This window comes from Macrobrachium rosenbergii, chromosome 7 (assembly GCF_040412425.1).
Source record: "Macrobrachium rosenbergii isolate ZJJX-2024 chromosome 7, ASM4041242v1, whole genome shotgun sequence".
NCBI classification, from domain to species: domain Eukaryota; kingdom Metazoa; phylum Arthropoda; class Malacostraca; order Decapoda; family Palaemonidae; genus Macrobrachium; species Macrobrachium rosenbergii.
The window spans coordinates 1,700,001-1,718,536 of NC_089747.1; the positions used below are offsets into that span (position 1 = coordinate 1,700,001).

The 18,536-nt window shown below is 38.1% G+C and overlaps 1 protein-coding gene across 2 annotated transcripts in view; it reads left to right on the forward strand.

Annotated features, from left to right (window-relative positions):
* The window catches only part of Actn (alpha actinin), a 114,398-nt gene that overhangs the window by 82,244 nt on the left and 13,618 nt on the right, over nucleotides 1–18,536 (forward strand). The window lies entirely within an intron of this gene.

Here is an 18,536-nt window from a genome sequence, read left to right on the forward strand (position 1 = left end):
CAAAACGTTTCTGATGTACGTCAAAAGCAAACGTTTTTTTACTCCTTGACGTTTGTTTAGTAAATATTTTTACATTTGCTTTTCGATGATAAATTAAACTGATTACGAGTTCTTTGCCTCTGCATTTTCTGGGAGCGATCCGGAGAGCGTTGCTCTCTCTCTCTCTCTCTCTCTCTCTCTCTCTCTCTCTCTCTCTCTCTCTCTCTCTCTCTCTCTCTTTCCATTTTATCTCGGTTATTTTCTCAATGTTTTTTCTCGTTAATTCTGTTATATATAACTGTTCCTCTCTCTCTCTCTCTCTCTCTCTCTCTCTCTCTCTCTCTCTCTCTCTCTCTCTCTCTCTCTCCTCATTTTATCTCGGTTATTTTCTCAATGTTTTTCTCGTTAATTCTAGTTAATCTATATTCTCTCTCTCCCTTCTTCCTCTATTTCTCATTCTCAATTATTCTATAATCAACTGTTGCTCTCTTTCTCTCTCTCTCTCAATTATCCTGTATTCTCTCTTCCTCTTCCTGTGTTTCTCGTGTATTCCCAATTATTCTATAGTCAAGTGTTGATTGCTCTCTCTCTCTCTCTCTCTCTCTCTCTCTCTCTCTCTCTCTCTCTCTCTCTCTCTCTCGGGCCGTTGGTCTCTCGTCCTTGAAGGACGTTGGAAACTTGTTTCCCGCTCCGCCCTCCGAATTCCTTCCTTTGGTTTGTTTGTTTGTTTGATTCGCAAACGAAACGAATTCCTTTTTTATTTTTTTATATTTAGGAAAATTTTAAAACTTTTTTAATCTGGAACTTTTTTGAAATCGTGGAACTTTTTGGTAATCGTGGAACTTTTTTGGAATTGTGGATTTTTATTTTTTGAATAGTGGAAGTTTTTTTGGAATTGTGAAACTTTTTTGGAATTATGGAACTTTTTTGGAATTATGGAACTTTTTTGGAATTGTGGAACTTTTTTGAAATTGTGAAACTTTTTTGGAATTGTGGAACTTTTTGTAATTGTGGAACTTTTTTGGAACCCTGGGACTTTTTGGAAACTGTGGAATTTTTTAAATCATGGGACTTTTTTGGAATCGTGGAACTTTCTTGAAATCATGGAACGTTTTTGAAATCGTGGAACTTTTTTTGAATCATGGAACTGTTTTAAAACCCCTGGAAATTTTTTTTAATCCTAGAACGTCTTTTAAATCCTGGAACTTTTAAAAAAAACCCTCAATCTTCCTTATATATTTTCAACACCTCATCCTACAACATAGTCTCCATCAAGCCTCATCGTAACCCATTGCCGCTAGTGGCCGACGGCAGTGGCATGTTTAAAACGGTCATTAACCTCACTCAATAAAGCTCCGGTCACGATCACGTAAATATTCATGAACTGCTTAATTGTTGCCCGTTCCATTGACCTATCAAGTTTGTATGTTGCTTGCTCTATCTCCTGTATCCTGTATCCTGCTGTATCGCGTGACAGGACGAGGATGAGGGGGTGGGGATAGGGGAGGGTTGTATCCTGGGACGCCTGTTACAGTAGGACTGTATCCTGCCGCTTCCTTCCTCGACCTCGCACTTTGCATCCTGGGCGTCGTGGGTCGTGTACGTGTTTATTTGATTGTCTTTTGTTTATTTTTGTGTCTCGAGTTGTTTTTCTAAGCCTGCGTATGGATGTTTGTTCATTTTTACCACTATTTTTTTTTTACTTTAATTCGTATTTTTTCTTTAATTCTTATTTCTACTTTCACTCTTATTTTTTATTTTGATTCTTGTTTTTACTTTATTTTACCGTAATTATTTTTACTACATTGTACTGTAATTCTTATTTGTACTTTATTTTACTGTCATTTTATTTTTACTTTAAATCTTATTTTTAATTTAATTCTTCTTGTCCCTTTTCTATCTTCGTTCTGTATATTTTAATATATTTAGTCTGTCATAATATAGTTGATTTTATAGACGATAGCCATAGTAAGTTTTATTTTTGTGGCTCATATTATTGTCAACATTATTACGGACTGCGCTGAAGTGACGCCGCGTGATCAGATTAGTAACTCATCACTTGAACGTGGAAGCAAAATATAAATTTAGGAAAGACGAGGAATGCGAGAGAATCGATGACCGAACGCAGGAGGAAAAGATCGAAAGGAAAGTAATTTAGAAATTCGAAAGTCTCCCAAAGAAAGTAGGTAGGTTCCGTGGCGAAGGAAAGTGAGGAAAGCCTTTAAAAAAAAAACTTTCTTTTCCAGAGATGTAGTTCAAGTTAGATTTTTTTTTTTTAAATCCTGGACCAATTTGATATATATGAATTGCTTATTTATAAAAATGATACCCAAATACCCAAGGCCTCTGTGGCATCGTACCTCAACATGCCCACAGTCTTTTGCTAAACGAGCCCAGAAAGCGTAGGTGGGTTGTGTTATATTTCTGGGGCTTGCCTAGACGCGTATGTCATTAATCTGGGTTAGGTTAAGTAATAAAGCGAGCGCGGCCGAGAGAGAGAGAGAGAGAGAGAGAGAGAGAGAGAGAGAGAGAGAGAGAGAGAGAGAGAGAGAGAGAGAGAGGAGAGAGAGAGGGGGCACTGAAACTTGGTGTACGGCCAAAATGTATATACCATGACCCTCAGATACATTTAAGTGAAAGTCTTCTCGCTGGGTTTGATTTTGTCTCCCAAAATCCCGGGTTTGAAGTGGGTCCTAAATTTTCTTTTAGGACACACTATCTACTTCCCTCGTGTTTTGAATATCATATAGATTCATTTCGCATCTGGTCTTATGCTATATGATAAATATCTTTCACACGAAAATCGCTTTTAATAAAAGATAATTTTATTCACTCTTAAAACAATGACGTAAATTGTACACAAAACACTTTCGTGCCATTTCGAAATAGCTGATTGGAGGACCTCATTATAATTGGTAGATATTTGAAGACTTTGGTAAGAGCTAGTGATACAACCGTTTGTTACCAGAGAGAGAGAGAGAGAGAGAGAGAGAGAGAGAGAGAGAGAGAGAGAGAGAGTGAGTTTCTCCGAAGATATCCCAAGAGAGGTAACGAAAAAGGCTGGTAAGTTAGAGAGAGGGAGAGAGAGAATGATCAGAAAATGTCTTAAAATTACAGATTAAGTAAAGCAGACATGAGAGAGAGAGAGAGAGAGAGAGAAGAGAGAGAGAGAGAGAGAGAGGAGAAAATGTCTGACAATTACAGATCAAGAAAGGCAGACGAAAGAGAGAGAGAGAGGGAGAGAGCAGATTTTTCGGCATACCCCAAGAGAGAGTAAGAAAAGATAAGTTATAGAGAGAGAGAGAGAGAGAGAGAGAATTCTCCTCAGAAAATAACTCAGATTATAGATAAAGTAATATAGACATGTTCAGCACAAACATAATAATCATTACGGCTACGGAGAGAGAGAGAGAGAGAGAGAGAGAGAGAGAGAGAGAGAGAGAGAGAGAGAGAGAGAGGCGACGGCGGGGGGATTGTGTTACCGGGCCCTCATGCCCAAAAATGGGCCCAAGACTTGGGCACTCATCCCTGCGCCTCGTGTGCTCGCGAGAGAGCGATCTTGGTGTGTGTGTTTGTGTGTTTGTATGTTTGTGTGTCTCTTGGCTTTGCTGGTTGCGTGATCTATTTTGCCTCGCATTGTGTGTTGTTTTCCGTTGTTTTCTCGCTGTTTTTCTCGTTATTTCTGTTGTTTTATGTCGTTGGTTGTTGGTTTCTTTTCTCGCCTCGCGTTGTGTGTTGTTTTCCGTTTATTTTCTCAATTTTCCGTTGTTTTATGCCTTCGATTATTGATTAATTTTTTCGCATCGCGTTTTATATTGTTTTTCCGTTGTTTTCTCGTTATTTTTGCGTTGTTTTTCCGTTGCTTTATGTATTCGATTATTGATTTCTTTCCTTGCATCTCATTGTGTGTTGTTTTCCGTTGTTTTCTCTCTTGTTTTGTGTCTTAAATTATCGACTTCTCTTGCCTCCCACTGTATGTTGTTTATCGTTGTTTTCCAGTTTTTTATTACGTAAATTATTAAGAATTTTCTGTGTATTCACATCTGAATTTTATCAGCGAAAGTATAATTGTTGTTAAATGGAAATAAAATGACGGCTTTCAAAAGAATTTAATTCTTTTAATGTTAAAATTGTCGACGTGTAAATGCCAGGAATTTTCACGTCTACGTGACTCGGGTTAGGTTGGTTTTAACTTTCAGAATTAGAATGCCTTTGAGAAATATATATATATATATATATATATATATATATATATATATATATATATATATATATATATATATATATATATATATATATGTATATAAATTATTATTATTATTATTATTTATGAGATCATTCTCCTCTGTTGTATCGTGATTTGAAAGATGTATTAAGCTTTGTTTATCCTCTCTCTCTCTCTCTCTCTTCGTTGAGCTCACAAACCGAGTGACCTGGGTTCAGTTCCTGAACTGTGTTGACTTACAAGTAAATTATGTACTTAGTCTTAGTCGACTGTTGTGGGTTGCAGACGGTTAAGGGCGGTAAAATCTACGGAAATCACGCTGCACCATTTAACTTGATCATTCTCATCATTATTAAGTGCTTCCTTGTTAAAATTGGCGATAATTGTTACCAACATTGGCTACAATGTTACCAATATTGGGGACAGTTGTTACCATACTGGTTACAAATGTTATTAACAATATTGTGGATAAATTTTACTAGTATTGGCGACTAATGTTACCTATACTGGCTACAGTGTTACCAATATTGGCTACAGTGTTACCACTACTGGCTGCAAGTTTTGCCAATACTGGCTACAAATGTTAATATTGTGAGTAATTGTTACTAATACTGGCTACAATGTTACCAATACTGGCTACAGTGGTACCAATACTGGCGACAAGTGTTACCAATACTGGCGACAAGTGTTACTAATATTGGCGACAAGTGTTACCAATATTGACGACTAATGTTACCAATATTGGCTACAATGTAACTAATATTGGCTACAATGTTACTAATACTGGCTACAATGTTACCAGTACTGGCTACAATGTTACCAATACTGGCGACAAGTGTTACCAGTACTGACGACAAGTTTTACTAATATTGGCGACAAGTGTTACCAATTTTGTCGATAATTGTTATCAGTATTGGCGACAAATATTACCAATATTGGCTACAGTCTTGAAACTTTGCAAGTTCTTGACGCGTGACAGAGCGTGACCTCGGTTTTCTTAAAAGACGTCAGAATGATAATGCAAGGGATGAATTAATTGGGAGCTTTCTCTGAGTTCAGTTGTAAAATTCGTGAAATGTTATACTATTTGTACAGTTAATAAAATTCTCGTTTGATGGAAGGCGGATATTACAAAAAAATAGCAAGTTTTGACACACTGACCCCTTTTTTGTATAGATTAACTCTGTAACATCATTTGAAGTAGATTGCCTAATGCAAGGATCTCTCTCTCTCTCTCTCTCTCTCTCTCTCTCTGAGAAAAGCTAGCTAGAACAATATCACACTCTCTCTCTCTCTCTCTCTATGGAAAGTCTATACATTTCTTCCCCCTCTCTCTCTCTCTAAAAATAAAAAGAGAAAAACTTTTATCCTCTACTGTTGAAACTAGTTTTTATTTTTTAAAGACAATCTCACTCTCTGTCTTACTTTATCCTTCCTTGGCCTACATATCTCAGAAGGGACCAACGAAAGATCCTGCACTGATTTGGTCTTTAATTATGGAAAGTGGTATACATTTCTTCCCCCTCCCCAAAAAAATAAAAATAAAAGAGAAAAACTTTTATCCTCTACTGTTGAATTTTTTTCTTTCTTTTATCTTTTAAAGACAGCGAGTGAGACTCTGACGTTAACTGGTTTACTTTTTTATCCTTCCTTGGCCTACATATCTCTCTCTCTCTCTCTCTCTCTCTCCCTCCTCTCTCTCTCTCTCCTCAAGGCTAGGAAATTAATGATTTGGTCTTTAATTGACTGGGAGGGGGTAGGGAGAGGGGGGGGCCGCCAATATATCGGGACGTCTTGGCATTTAACTTCTCACTTTAATTTTTTCTTTCTTTTTATCTCTCGAGATCAGAGGATGTGGCGAAGACGGTCTGACGTTAACTTAGGTTTAAGGTTTTAGCAGCAATCTCTCTCTCTCTCTCTCTCTCTCTCTCTCTCTCTCTCTCTCTCTCTCTCTCTCTCTCTCTCTCATGGTTGCATGTTTTTTTATTCTTAACTATCAGATGTAGCGAAGAAGACTTTGACATAATTGAAGCTTTAAAATCTCTCTCTCACTCTCTCATGGTTGCATGTTTTATTCTTAGCTATCAGATGTAGTGATGAAGACATTTGTCATAACTGAAAGCTTTAAAATTCTCTCTCTCTCTCTCTCTCTCTCTCTCTCTCTCTCTCTCTCTCTCTCTCTCTCTCTCTCTCTCTCTCTCTCTCTCTCTCTCTCTCTCTCTCTCTCTCTGTTATTCTCAGCTATCAGATGTAGTGATAAAGACGTTTGACATAACTGAAGCTTCAAAATTCTCTCTCTCTCTCTCTCTCTCTCTCTCTCTCTCTCTCTCTCTCTCTCTCTCTCTCTCTCTCTCTCTCTCTCTCTCTCTCTCTCTCTCGTCTTATTCTTAGCTTGGAGGGATTGAGGGCAACAGCGGAATTCTCCGGATCTGAGTTCCAGGAAATCAAATAATTCTGCGCTTGGGGAGCTCGTATATAATTTCTTTTAAATAATTTTCAATATTTTTATAGAAATATTACCACGTTGTCTCCAATTTGTTACAGTTATTTTGATCTTTGTGAAATCATTTTCTCACTTTCTCTTTCTCTGTCAGTTTTCTGTAGAGGTGTACATAAATGGTTTGCCAGTTATTTGAGCTGTGTTATTTTCTGGCGGCGCCAGACCAGGAATTTCGAGGTCGGGGGAGAGAAAGCTGCTTCTTGTGAGCTGTCAGTAATTTTACTCTGGTATATTGTAAATCATTTTTTTTTCGCATATTGTAAATAATTTTTTATATTGTAAATCATTTTTTTTGGAACATTGTAAATAATTTCTTTCATTTGCTGGTATATTGTAAATCATGTTTTCTTTTCATTTGTATGCACTGAAATAATTATTGTACTCATATTGACTGTTAAATATTTTGGGTCATTTTCACCAAATGCTTTTCCTTATTATTATTATTATTATTATTATTATTATTATTATTATTATTATTATTATTATCATTATCATTATTATTATTATTATTATTATTATTATTATTATTAAGAAGAAGAAGAAGATGGACCCTATTCATATGGAACAAGCCCACAGGGACCATTGACTTGAAATTTATTATTATTATTATTATTATTATTATTATTATTATTATTATTATTATTATTAAGAAGTAGACGGACCCTATTCATATGGAACAAGCCCACAGGGGCCATTGACTTGAAATTTATTATTATTATTATTATTATTATTATTATTATTATTATTATTATTATTCAGAAGATGAACCCTATTTATATGGAACAAGTCCACCAAAAGGTGCCATTGACCTGAAATTCGAGCTTCCAAAGAATATGGCGTTCATTTGAAAAATTTACATAATATAATAGAAAATACAGAAAGGAGAGATCGCGGAATTAGCAGATGAATTTGAAGTGGCTATGAAGATTTCTTTACTTTCTCTTAAAATAATGCACCAGTCGTAGTGTTATTATTTTTTTGTAATATTTTCCCTCGAGAAAGCAGTTAAGACCCCTCTTATTCCCACTTTCCCAGTTCAGGCTTAAATTGTAGTTTTTATTTGATCGGTATCACTGCAATCTGAGAACGCCCTCTTTTGATGCGCAGAATGCATAATTGATAAGGGGGAGCATTTCTGATAAGTGTTTTTTGTTATTGTCTTCCGCGCATGCGCTGGTGTAACTTTACAGTTACAGCTTTGCTGCGTACTTCATTTTATGAATGTTTTGTTGTAAGCTGCGCAGATTCTTCGTAACGGAAGAAACTTGGTGAACCTGTAAATTTTTAATCATTTTATTTGAGCCTCGTATCAATATTATAAAGAAAAAGTGTTTTTGGATATTAAACTGTTTTGCCAGTTGAAAGTTTTCTCGACGCATATAGTCTTCCTTCATTCAAGAGGCAGAAACTTCAGTTTCTTTAACCGTGGTTAAAAGCCTCTACCTTGTCTGGTTTTACTCAGGTGTGGACTAGATAAAGACACCTGTCTTTGCATGGAGAAATGTCATACCCATTAACAGAGCGTCTTGAAACAGGTCATGTCAAAATCGTGGGCTAAGCCCCAAAAATGGACCTGGTTTTAACTTCCAAATACTCAGGTTTTAACTCCTCAAAATATCAGGTTTTTAACCCCCCATAATACCTACTTTTAACCTCCCAAAAACACCCGGTTTTAATCTCCTCAAAAAATCCTGGTTTACCCCGCAATAAAAAAGAACCTTGGTTTTATTCCCAAGAAAGCCTGGGTTTCACCCTGAAATGTTTGGTTTTAAACCCCAAAGTGCGTTCTAACCCCCAAAATACGTGTTGTCAACCCCAAAAAACCTGGTTTTAACCTTCCAAAAATACCTGGTTTCAACCCCCAAAACACCTGGTTTAAGCCCACAAACACATATTTTAACCCCCCAAAGTACCAGGGTCATATCCACGACATTCAGAGCAAACACAAAACGAAAGGTATTAACCAGAACCCTCTCTCAAAAAAAAAAAAAAAAAATCTAAATGAAGAAAAAGGTGTTTCTGTCACTTTAAAGCTTTCCATTTAGTGCTGGGTATCGCCCTTTCCAAGCGACTGACTGTACATACAAAGCGCGGCTTTAACAGCACCTGTTGGTATCATCGCTTTGCAAAGCATTGCCCTTAAAAGACTTTAGGTGTTTTTTTGGATAAAGTTCGTATGTTATGTTGTTGTTCAGTTTGGCTGGTGGGTCCTGGATGATTGGGGAACGTGGAAGTCAGGTGCGTTGGTGGGTTTTGTCATTAACTGGAGTTTTGCCTTTAACTGGAGTATTTTCTTTAAGTGGAGTTATGTCATTTAAATGGAGTAATGTCTTTGAGTTTTGTCATTTAAATGGAGTATTGTCATTATTTGGAGTAGTATCTTTAACTGCAGTTTTTTCATGGAATTGGAGTATTTTTGTCATTAACTGAAGTATTGCCATTAACTGAAGTATTGTCATTTAATTGGAGCATTGTCATTAATTGGAGCATTGTCTTTAACTGGAGTATTGTGATTAACTGGAGTATTGTCATTAACTGGAGTATGGCTATTAACTAGAACGTTATCATTAATTAGAACATTATTAATTGGAGCATTGTCATTAGCTGGAGTATTCTCACTAAGTGGAGTGTTGTCATTAACTACAACATTGTCATTAACAGGAAAATTGTCATTAACTGGATTTTTTCATTAACGGGAGTACTGTCATTAACTGAATCACCATCAGTAAATGGATTTTTGTCAATAACTGGAGTATCGTCATTTTAACTGAATCATCATCGGTAACTGGAGTTTTGTCAATAACCGGAGCATTGTCATTAACTGAATCAAATGGTGAAACCAAGTCTGATGTGCCTCAGCAACTCAGTCAGATAAGACTGCAACGTTTTCCTCCTCTGAGACCAAGAGTGCTTAATGCGCCATTGAACAGTTGATAAGGATTGATGAAACATGCTCCCACAGACAGCTTACTAACAAAACAAAACAAAAAACGTACGGATAAGATAATATAGACTTCCCTGTTCCCTTCCTCTGTTCCCGGTGTGTTTGCCTCCCCTGTTCCCGTCCTCTGTTCCCTGTGTGTTCCCTTCGCTTGATCTTTTCCCTATTCCTTCCTCTGTTCCAGGTTTGTCTGCCTCCCCTGTTCCCTTCTTCTGTTCCCTATCCTTGTTACATCCCTCTGTTCCCTGCCCCTGTCCCATCCATGTGTTCTCTTCCCCTGTTCCCGTCTCCAGTTCTCGGCCCCTGTTCCCTTCCTCTGCTCCCTCCATGTGTTCCCTTCCCCTGTTCCCTCTCTATTCCTGTCTCCTGTTCCCGGCCCATGTTCCCTTCCTCTGTTCCCGGCCCCTGTTCCCTTTCTCTGTTTCCTTCCTTTGATCCCTCCATGTCCTGTTCCCGTTCTCTGTGCCTGTCCCCTGTCCCCTTTCTCTGTTCACTTACCCTGATTCATCCATGTGTTCCCTTCCCCTGTTCCCTCCCTCCGTTCCCGTCCCCTGTTCCCTGCCCGTGTTCCCGGCGTGTTTGCTCTCCCGTTAAAGTTACCTGGACGAAGGGAATCCGGCTGTATTCCTAGAAGTAGAGGCGCAGAAGAGATTTGGCCCCCGGTGGAATCTGTCTCCCTAAAGATGATGGCGCCTTTTAGTTTTTTTTTTTTGATAGCTAGGAATGTACATTATCAGCCTCTTTAATATTCGTCGTTAGCCTGGCAGTGAAACGTACACACACACACACGCACGCACTCACACACACACACACACACGAGCGAGCGTACACTATGTTTGTATGAATGTGTTTGTATGTAAAGTTCATTAAAATATTTCAACATAAACGAATGTGTTTGTATATAAAGTTCATTAAAATATTTCAACATAAACGTATGCATACATTTGTACATAAATATGCATACATTTGTACAAAATAACCATGGTAATGGTTGCACAGATATATAAACTTCAGACTGTTCCACAGTTTCGCAGTCAAAAATAAAATTATTCCAATGCTCTGTGGAGTAAGTAACACTCTCTGGATCTAGGAAATGAAACTGTATTTGAGATCTACGAGTCGTAAGGGATAAAACACCCTATCATCGACTCGAACTTGACCCTTATAGAACTGCAGATGAAAGATGCTAGGTCACGGAGTTTTAAAATATCAAGATCTTTCTGAAAGGAGGTGTTTTTTTTTTTTTGGTTTTAATCAGGGATTGGGGTTCTAAATGTAAAAGTATAGGGTTTGAACATTTGAGCAAATCTGACTTGGTATAGCATGTTTCTCTTAACTTATCTTCATTAAAATATTCATGTGCTGTCATTTTTTTTCACTTCAACTTTTTAAATGTATACATTTATAAGTCAACTTTCAGGTTTTTTAATAAATTTTCTCTTTTCATTTCAGGTATAACCTGGTTGCACAGAGAAATTCGCACGCGTAAGTAACAGCAATACTCGGAAACACGTAGGAAATGAGTATTTTTAAATACCTGATGAAGATGAAACTAAGATTGTTTGTATGGAAGGTGGAAAAATGGAATAATTTCATATAAGTATCTTTGAGTAAATGTGTGGGAAAATTGTAGGATGAGAGAAAAATTCAGTCACAAAATAAATGAAGCAAGAGAGGTAACGATATGCGTGCAAAAGATTTGGAGGAATCTTTGGGTGCCTTAAAATGTTAATGTATGAAGGGATTGTTGAGCCGATTCTCCTTTATGGAAAAAAGTGTGAATGTTGAATGTAAACGGAAGAATAAAGGCATGAGCTGTAGAGGTGAGAAGAATTGTTTATGTTAGTGTGAGGTTTCTGGAGAAGAATTGAAGGAGTGAGGAATGTTATGAAGCAATTGAAGGCTAAAGTGGATTAGTGTGTTTTGAGATGGTTTGGTCATGTGGAAAGAACGGAAGATATGCAAGTAAAAAGAGTTCGATCCTGGAATATGTAGGTGTATGAAGTTGCTAGCATTGTGGAAGTTTTCAGCACAGGGAATTCATCCACTATTCAGCAGTTAAAGTATGAACGCAGCACTTGTGAATCCCATAAACATCATGGTTGTTGCAGATAATCTCCCCTTTACTGCAGGGATTCCCTTGCCCCATAAATGTCTTTTTTGGTGGGGGTGGGGAGGTGAGACCACTTCCCTCGCCTCCCTCACTCCCCTTAAAATGCTTTTAAAAGCAGAAAGGTGTCAGAGTGAGAGCCAGGAACAGTCGTTTTAGATGACAGAGCGTTGAATGCGCGCCGTGAAAATATTGTCTATTAATACTTTGGTGTCACCAAGAGAATCTCCCGTGTAGTGTACACAAATGTGCGCCCATATTATTCTTTGTATGTATGTATGTATGTATGTGTATGTACGTGTGTTGTCTGTAAAAGAGGACACTGTATACCTGGCAAAGATCCCCTCCTTGCATTTTTAGTCATGAAGAAGCGACAACTGTCGTGATGTAGAACATAAACAAGTCGGGTTTGCCGACTCGTGTGAATGCTGAAACAGTCTTATGAGGAAGATATCGAGGCGAATAAACAGCGCAGAAATCTTTAAAACAAGACGGCTTTTTACTATTTATTGAGGACTTGCATAAAACACACACCTCTGATGCGATAGTTCTATTTCTTGGGAATTTTTCCCTGCTAAATAGTTGAGCCTGATTCTTGGGATATTGGTGTGCTTTCGCTTAATGCACGTCACTTCTGCTTATGCAGACATCCAGCTCGACTCTTTCTGGCCACACGTAAGGCTTCTTTGAAGGCAAGGTTCACATGGGGATCTTTTATTCTGTCTTAGGTCACCATCTCTGAGGAAGTTCGGTGGATCTTTCGCTGTCGTTCCTGGTAAGGAATCCGTTACAAAGGTTACATCCTTAACTTTACTACTACTGTTACTCTTTGAACCTCAAGGCGTTCCGCAGGACCTGGCGTTGAACCCAGTTGACCAAACTTCCTGCGTATGATTTTATTCACTATGATTTTTGCCTCTTCAACTGATTGCTTTTATGGCTATTGTCCTTTCAACTGGATCTCTTCAGGATTATGTTCCTTCAGCACTTTTCTTCTTCTTCATCAGCAATCTTTTGTGGTCGACGTCATCTAGAAATGTATTTGCTGAGCATTCGGTCTTCGTGTATCAGCTCAGACCTTGAGTGCTTATTTAAATAGGCGTGTCTTCGCTAAGTCAAGTCTTACCTTTCGGCTGCATAATTGATACCCATCCAATTCTTTGGTTCTCTTCAGTAATGTAACTAAACCTCTCACTGCTATCAACATTTTGGGATCCTTGCAAAAGAGAGTAGTTTGATAAACGACCCAACTTGAATCTTTCACTCACTGCAAGGCACCCTTACTTTTTTCTTTCTCTGCGAGTATTATCCCAGCCACTATTCTGTTTAGCTGAAGAAAATTGCAATGGGTTGACTATTCCATCGGTCTCATCATTACAAAAATATATAGAAAGAACTTCCCAAGCTAGAACATGGATGAAAGATTCTCAGTCACCTTTCAGTGGTAATTCCCATAATGATTCAGATTCTGATGTGTAGCTCAGTTTTTATTAACGGGATTTACAGACCAGGCGTGCTCGAGCATGTCTGCTGATAATTATTTGTTCACCCTAAGGGACTTGGGAGTTTAGTGTGTGTGTGTTCCTCTTAATAGTGGTGATTCTGGAAACAAAAGAATAATGACTATACAACAATCAATGCCACATTCATCCATGAACGATTGAATTGAAAGTAGCGCAGAAAACTTCCACAGAGATATCATCAACAGTGCACTGACCACACCTACTCACAGTGCGCCACTCATCTCCAGTTTGCATATGTTCTCTCTCTCCCTTGGTTTCAAGGTCCTTTTGTTCTGGCACCTCTTCCACTCCATCTAGGCATTAAGTCTCCCTCCCAAACAAATCTTCCCAATTATACAGGTTCTTCACCAGCCTTTCTTCCATTCTCTTCACATGACCAGACCACCTCTTTCTTCTCAAACTTGCCTTTTTATCCCTTCATGAAGGACAGTTTAAATTGCTTGTACAACTAATTACCAGAACAATTCCCACGAAGGACAGTTTATATTGCTTATACTCCTAATAACCAGAACAGATCACACACTTCCATTCTTCGACCATTAATACCAGCAGATAAAACCCATCAATCTAACATCCGTCAACCTCAAGGGAATCACAACCCTTTTTGCCACATCACGCAAACTCGCACCAACGTCTCGTGCCGTGCCATCAATCGTTCAATCTATTTTTGGATAATTCTAGCACAAGCAACGCTTTCCTCCTCAAAAAACAACTTGAAAGTTGCTCTAGAAATCGCCTTCTCTAAAATACACAGTCTGAGACCAACCACCACTATTTGTCAGATAACTCCGAACTCCCTTTGGGAAGCCAGTCATGCGATTGATGATGGCGAATTGAAAGAAATTGAAAAAGAAGAAGAAGAAGAAGGAGGAGGATGAGGTTTCTGTAAAGGAGGGCGCCACCTGGTGGCCGTGTTGTAAACCTACTGGCACACACTCGAGGGTTTATATCGCGTTCCCCCCGTGGCACTGTTCGCTTATTAGGGCCCTGCCAAGCTTTTCCTCAAAGGCGGACGAGAGAGACACAACACCTGCGGTGTCTCTCTCTCTCTCTCTCTCTCTCTCTCTCTCTCTCTCTCTCTGGAGGTCATGAATTCCACGTTTAACTGTTACAAAATCGGACAAAAAATATATAGAGCAGCGTAATATAACTGATATAATATGTGGGTTTTAGGATTTAAATTTCTCTTTAATGTTAAACCCAATAAACATCTCTTGTGACAGGACCTGGGGCTAGCAACCTCATCCCAGTTTACGTCGCGTAAAACGTAGATTTTCCTCCTATTTTTGAGCCAGTCCCTCCTAGGTGGGAAAGGGGATGTAGATGGAAAAAATGTTAAAAAGATACTCGTATATTTGAATATAAGAAATGAGAAATATTTCATTTTTAGGAGTAACACTTGATTGGGCCAAGTTTAGTGTCACTGAAATATTTATATTTCATTTATTCCTGTAGGAGAGTAGTCTCGTCAGCGTGCCTCACGCGGTGCACTGTAGGCATTCCTGGAGGTCCTTTGCAGTGTCCCTACGGCCCCTAGCTGGAACCTCTTTCGTTCATTTTACTGTACCTCCGTTCATAGCCCCTTTCTTCCATCTTACTTTCCTTCCTGTTGAACCTTTCAACCCTTTACTCTCAATTCCCCTTTCAGCGCTGAATGACCTCGTAGGTCCCAGCGCTTGGCCTCTGGCGTAAATCTCATATTCCAGTTCGATAGAGGAGCTTCTTTTGCATTGGTCGCCGGTTTGATGATTGTGTGTGAAGTTCGTTCAGAGCCTCTGTATCGTGGCCATAATCGGTCAGCAGCAGCAGAGCAGCTGAGCAGCAGCCGGCGCGAGAAACAGCTGACTGCGGTTTCCTCCTCCTCCTCCTCTTCTTCTTCTTCTTCTTCTTCTTTTGTTATGCTGCGTGTGTCAGCCGTTCGACGAAGAAGCACCTCCTCTCTCCTCCTCTCATTTATGCTTGCTGTGATCAGCTGTTTCCCTCTCTCTCTCTCTCTCTCTCTCTCTCTCTCTCTCTCTCTCTCTCTCTCTCTCTCTCGTAATCGCCACATAAAATGAACACCTGTTGGCCAAAGTTGCCACAGGATATTCGGAAGGCAGTTATCGTATTTTCACTTTTGTTGTATGACTCCGTGTTAGTGTCCTGTTACTGACCTTCTGCTTTCCATGTTTGTGCCGTGAGAGAGAGAGAGAGAGAGAGAGAGAGAGAGAGAGAGAGAGAGAGAGAGAGAGAGAGAGAGAGCGCTAATGATTACCTAAATCATAACTTCATAACTACCTCTACCGTACATATCGAGAAGTTTGTTTGCCTGAGACAATAAAAATGAATACAGTAATGTTGACCATAATATTTATAACTTTTAATTCCTTTTGATATACATGACCCCTTCTATTGAAAAAAAAATTATTCCAGAAGGTTATTTCTTCAAAATGGCTACCAATTATACGATGAACCGTAATATTCAAAAAGAGTACATAAAGACACTGCAGGTATTATTTTTACGAAAACTTTGAAATCTGGCTGACAAAAAGATTTGATTGACCAAATAAAACCCTCTAAGTAAATTTACTTTGATTGACCAAATAAAACCCTTTAAGTAAATATACTTTGATTGACCAAACAAAAGCTTTGAAATATATTTACTTTGACTGACCAAACAAAAGCCTTGAAATAAATTTAATTTGATTGACCAAACAAAAGCTTTTAATTAAATTTACTTTGACCAAACAAAAGCCTTTAAGTAAATTTATTTTGATTGACCAAACAAAAGCCTTTAAGTAAATTTACTTTGACTGACCAAACAAAATCCATTAAGTAAATTTATTTAACTGACCAAACAAAATCCTTTAAGTAAATTTACTTTGACTGACCAAAGAAAAGCTTTTAAATAAATTTACTTCCAGTTGGCCCCATGAGATTTGTACTGTTAACAATAGAAATGTTTTGAAATCCTAAAATTTTGCATTTTCCCCGTAATTTATATTCTCAGCATTCTTGCCTGATAGGCAACGATCTTTCAAGTTCCAGAGGAACAACTGTTTGCACCGATTGTCAGCATTCCTGAGGTCCCCGGGGGGGACTTACCCCGTCGCAGACCCCAAGAAGACATTAGAAATAGTTGGGATGCTCCCCTCATGAATATTTGGCAAGGGGGGGCTTTGAAAGAGCGATTGCAGAGATAAGAGAGAATCTCTCTCTCTCTCTCTCTCTCTCTCTCTCTCTCTCTCTCTCTCTCTCTCTCTCTCTCTCTCTCTCAGTAGCTATAATTGATTGAAGCGGCGTGTTTGGGACCCCCACACGCTTCATTGTGGCCTCGTTCTCTTTCTGTCTTGGGCAGAAGAAGAAAAATAAGAGAAAAAATATATATATAAATGAGAAGCGCCGACAACTGTTTGAAGGTCGAAGTTGGAAGGGAAATTGGGAAGAATTTCTCGTTGTGCCACCAAATATTCTCTCTCTCTCTCTCTCTCTCTCTCTCGATGAGGTTACAAGATCACGTGAGAACTCAAGGGTCCTTCTTTACACCAACAAGGATATGGATGCCTTTGAAATTGTAGGGTCCTTCTTATATAACAAGGATATACATGCAATATAAATATATATATATATATATATATATATATATATATATATATATATATATATATATATATATATATATATATATATATATATATATGTATGCAAAAAATTTGCCTCATCTCAATTTTCATTCTATAGAAAAAGTAATAATTTAATATGAATTAATATGCACTTTTTATATAAATACAAAAATAATTACTTTGCCTGGTTGATTTTCTCTCTACATGTCTTGTGTATGTGTGTGTAAAGAAAATTGGCAACTATGTCTACTTGACTTTCATAGATTAAATTACAGTAGGAACTTCAGACCCTAATTGAAGAGGCTTCCACATTTATCCACAAACAATTTAGGTACTTTTGAACACAAAATAGTTATGTAACCTATAAAATTCTTGCTGCTTTAACATATGATTTCATGTGCATGAGTGGTCATAATTTGATGTAGCTCATCAACAATTTGTTGAGAGTAATGTAAGCCTTAGATACTGAGATATTGAAAGAAACCATTAAAATGATTTAGGAGAAAGGTTCCTCTCCTACGGGGTTTGGGAATTATCTCGCTCAGGTGTTCCCCCTTTGTGGAATCTGTCATGATTTGTATTGCTATTAAAAGCCGTGACATCAGGCCTGTCACTGGAATGGGGAGACGGTGTTCGAGAGAGAGAGAATTGAATTCAATATAGAATTTAGGCCACAAGCCAAGCACTGGGACCTATGAGATCTTTCAGCGTGGGGAAATTAACAGTAAAAGGTGTGAAAGGTGTAACAGGAGGAAAACCTCAAAGCAGTCGCACTATGAATCAATTGTTAGGAGAGGGTTGAGGAAAGGAAGATGGAAGAAAGAGAATATGAAAAGAGGTGCAGTAAAAGGAACGAGAGGGGTTGAAGCCAGGGACGAGAGAGAGGAAGAGATTGTTTCTCTATTTCTAAGCTAAGCTAAATAAAATTTCTGGGAATAATTTGGATAGGTCCATACGATCAAGTTTTTAGTAGGAGAAAGACTATGGATAAAATGCAAGGTGCCCACAGGACCCCAGCTGACACTATCACCTCCTGTCCTTCCAAGAGTGCAGAGGACATGCCCAAGCCGTATTCATCTCCCCTCCATCACGATCTTATTTATATTTGAAGCTTCTCTAAATTCATCTTGATGGTCTGACTTCTTTCCTTTGATGTGGAAATTAATGGGGGCCTCTCTTCTTTTAATGCCAAACCCCGTCTTATTTTATGTATATTATTTTTCTTTCAACCCTCCCTTACTGCGCTGTCTCTTTCAGACAACCATAAAATACTTGATATTGTTTTATTAAAATTTTCTCTGTTTAGAGGTCGTCAATGTGATGATTAATATTTTTCCCTTCCTTTACCTCTCTAAGTTGTGGTATTTCATTCTTTATTTCAGTCTCTTCCGCATTTTTGAACAATTTTGTCTGGTTGACTGGCTCTTAATGTGGTATGTTAAGATATATTGGACATTTCCCTGCACTTACAAACTCTATTTCATAAAATTAGTTAAACCATTTACCGTTCTTTCCATACCTTTTTACCATAGCAATAACTGTTTGAAACCAATCGATGTATTTAATACTGAACTCTTACCATCCCTCTTTTTCAAGTATTTTCTTTTTAACCAGCCACATGAATACGAACACTGCTCTTAAAATTAGTTAATAATC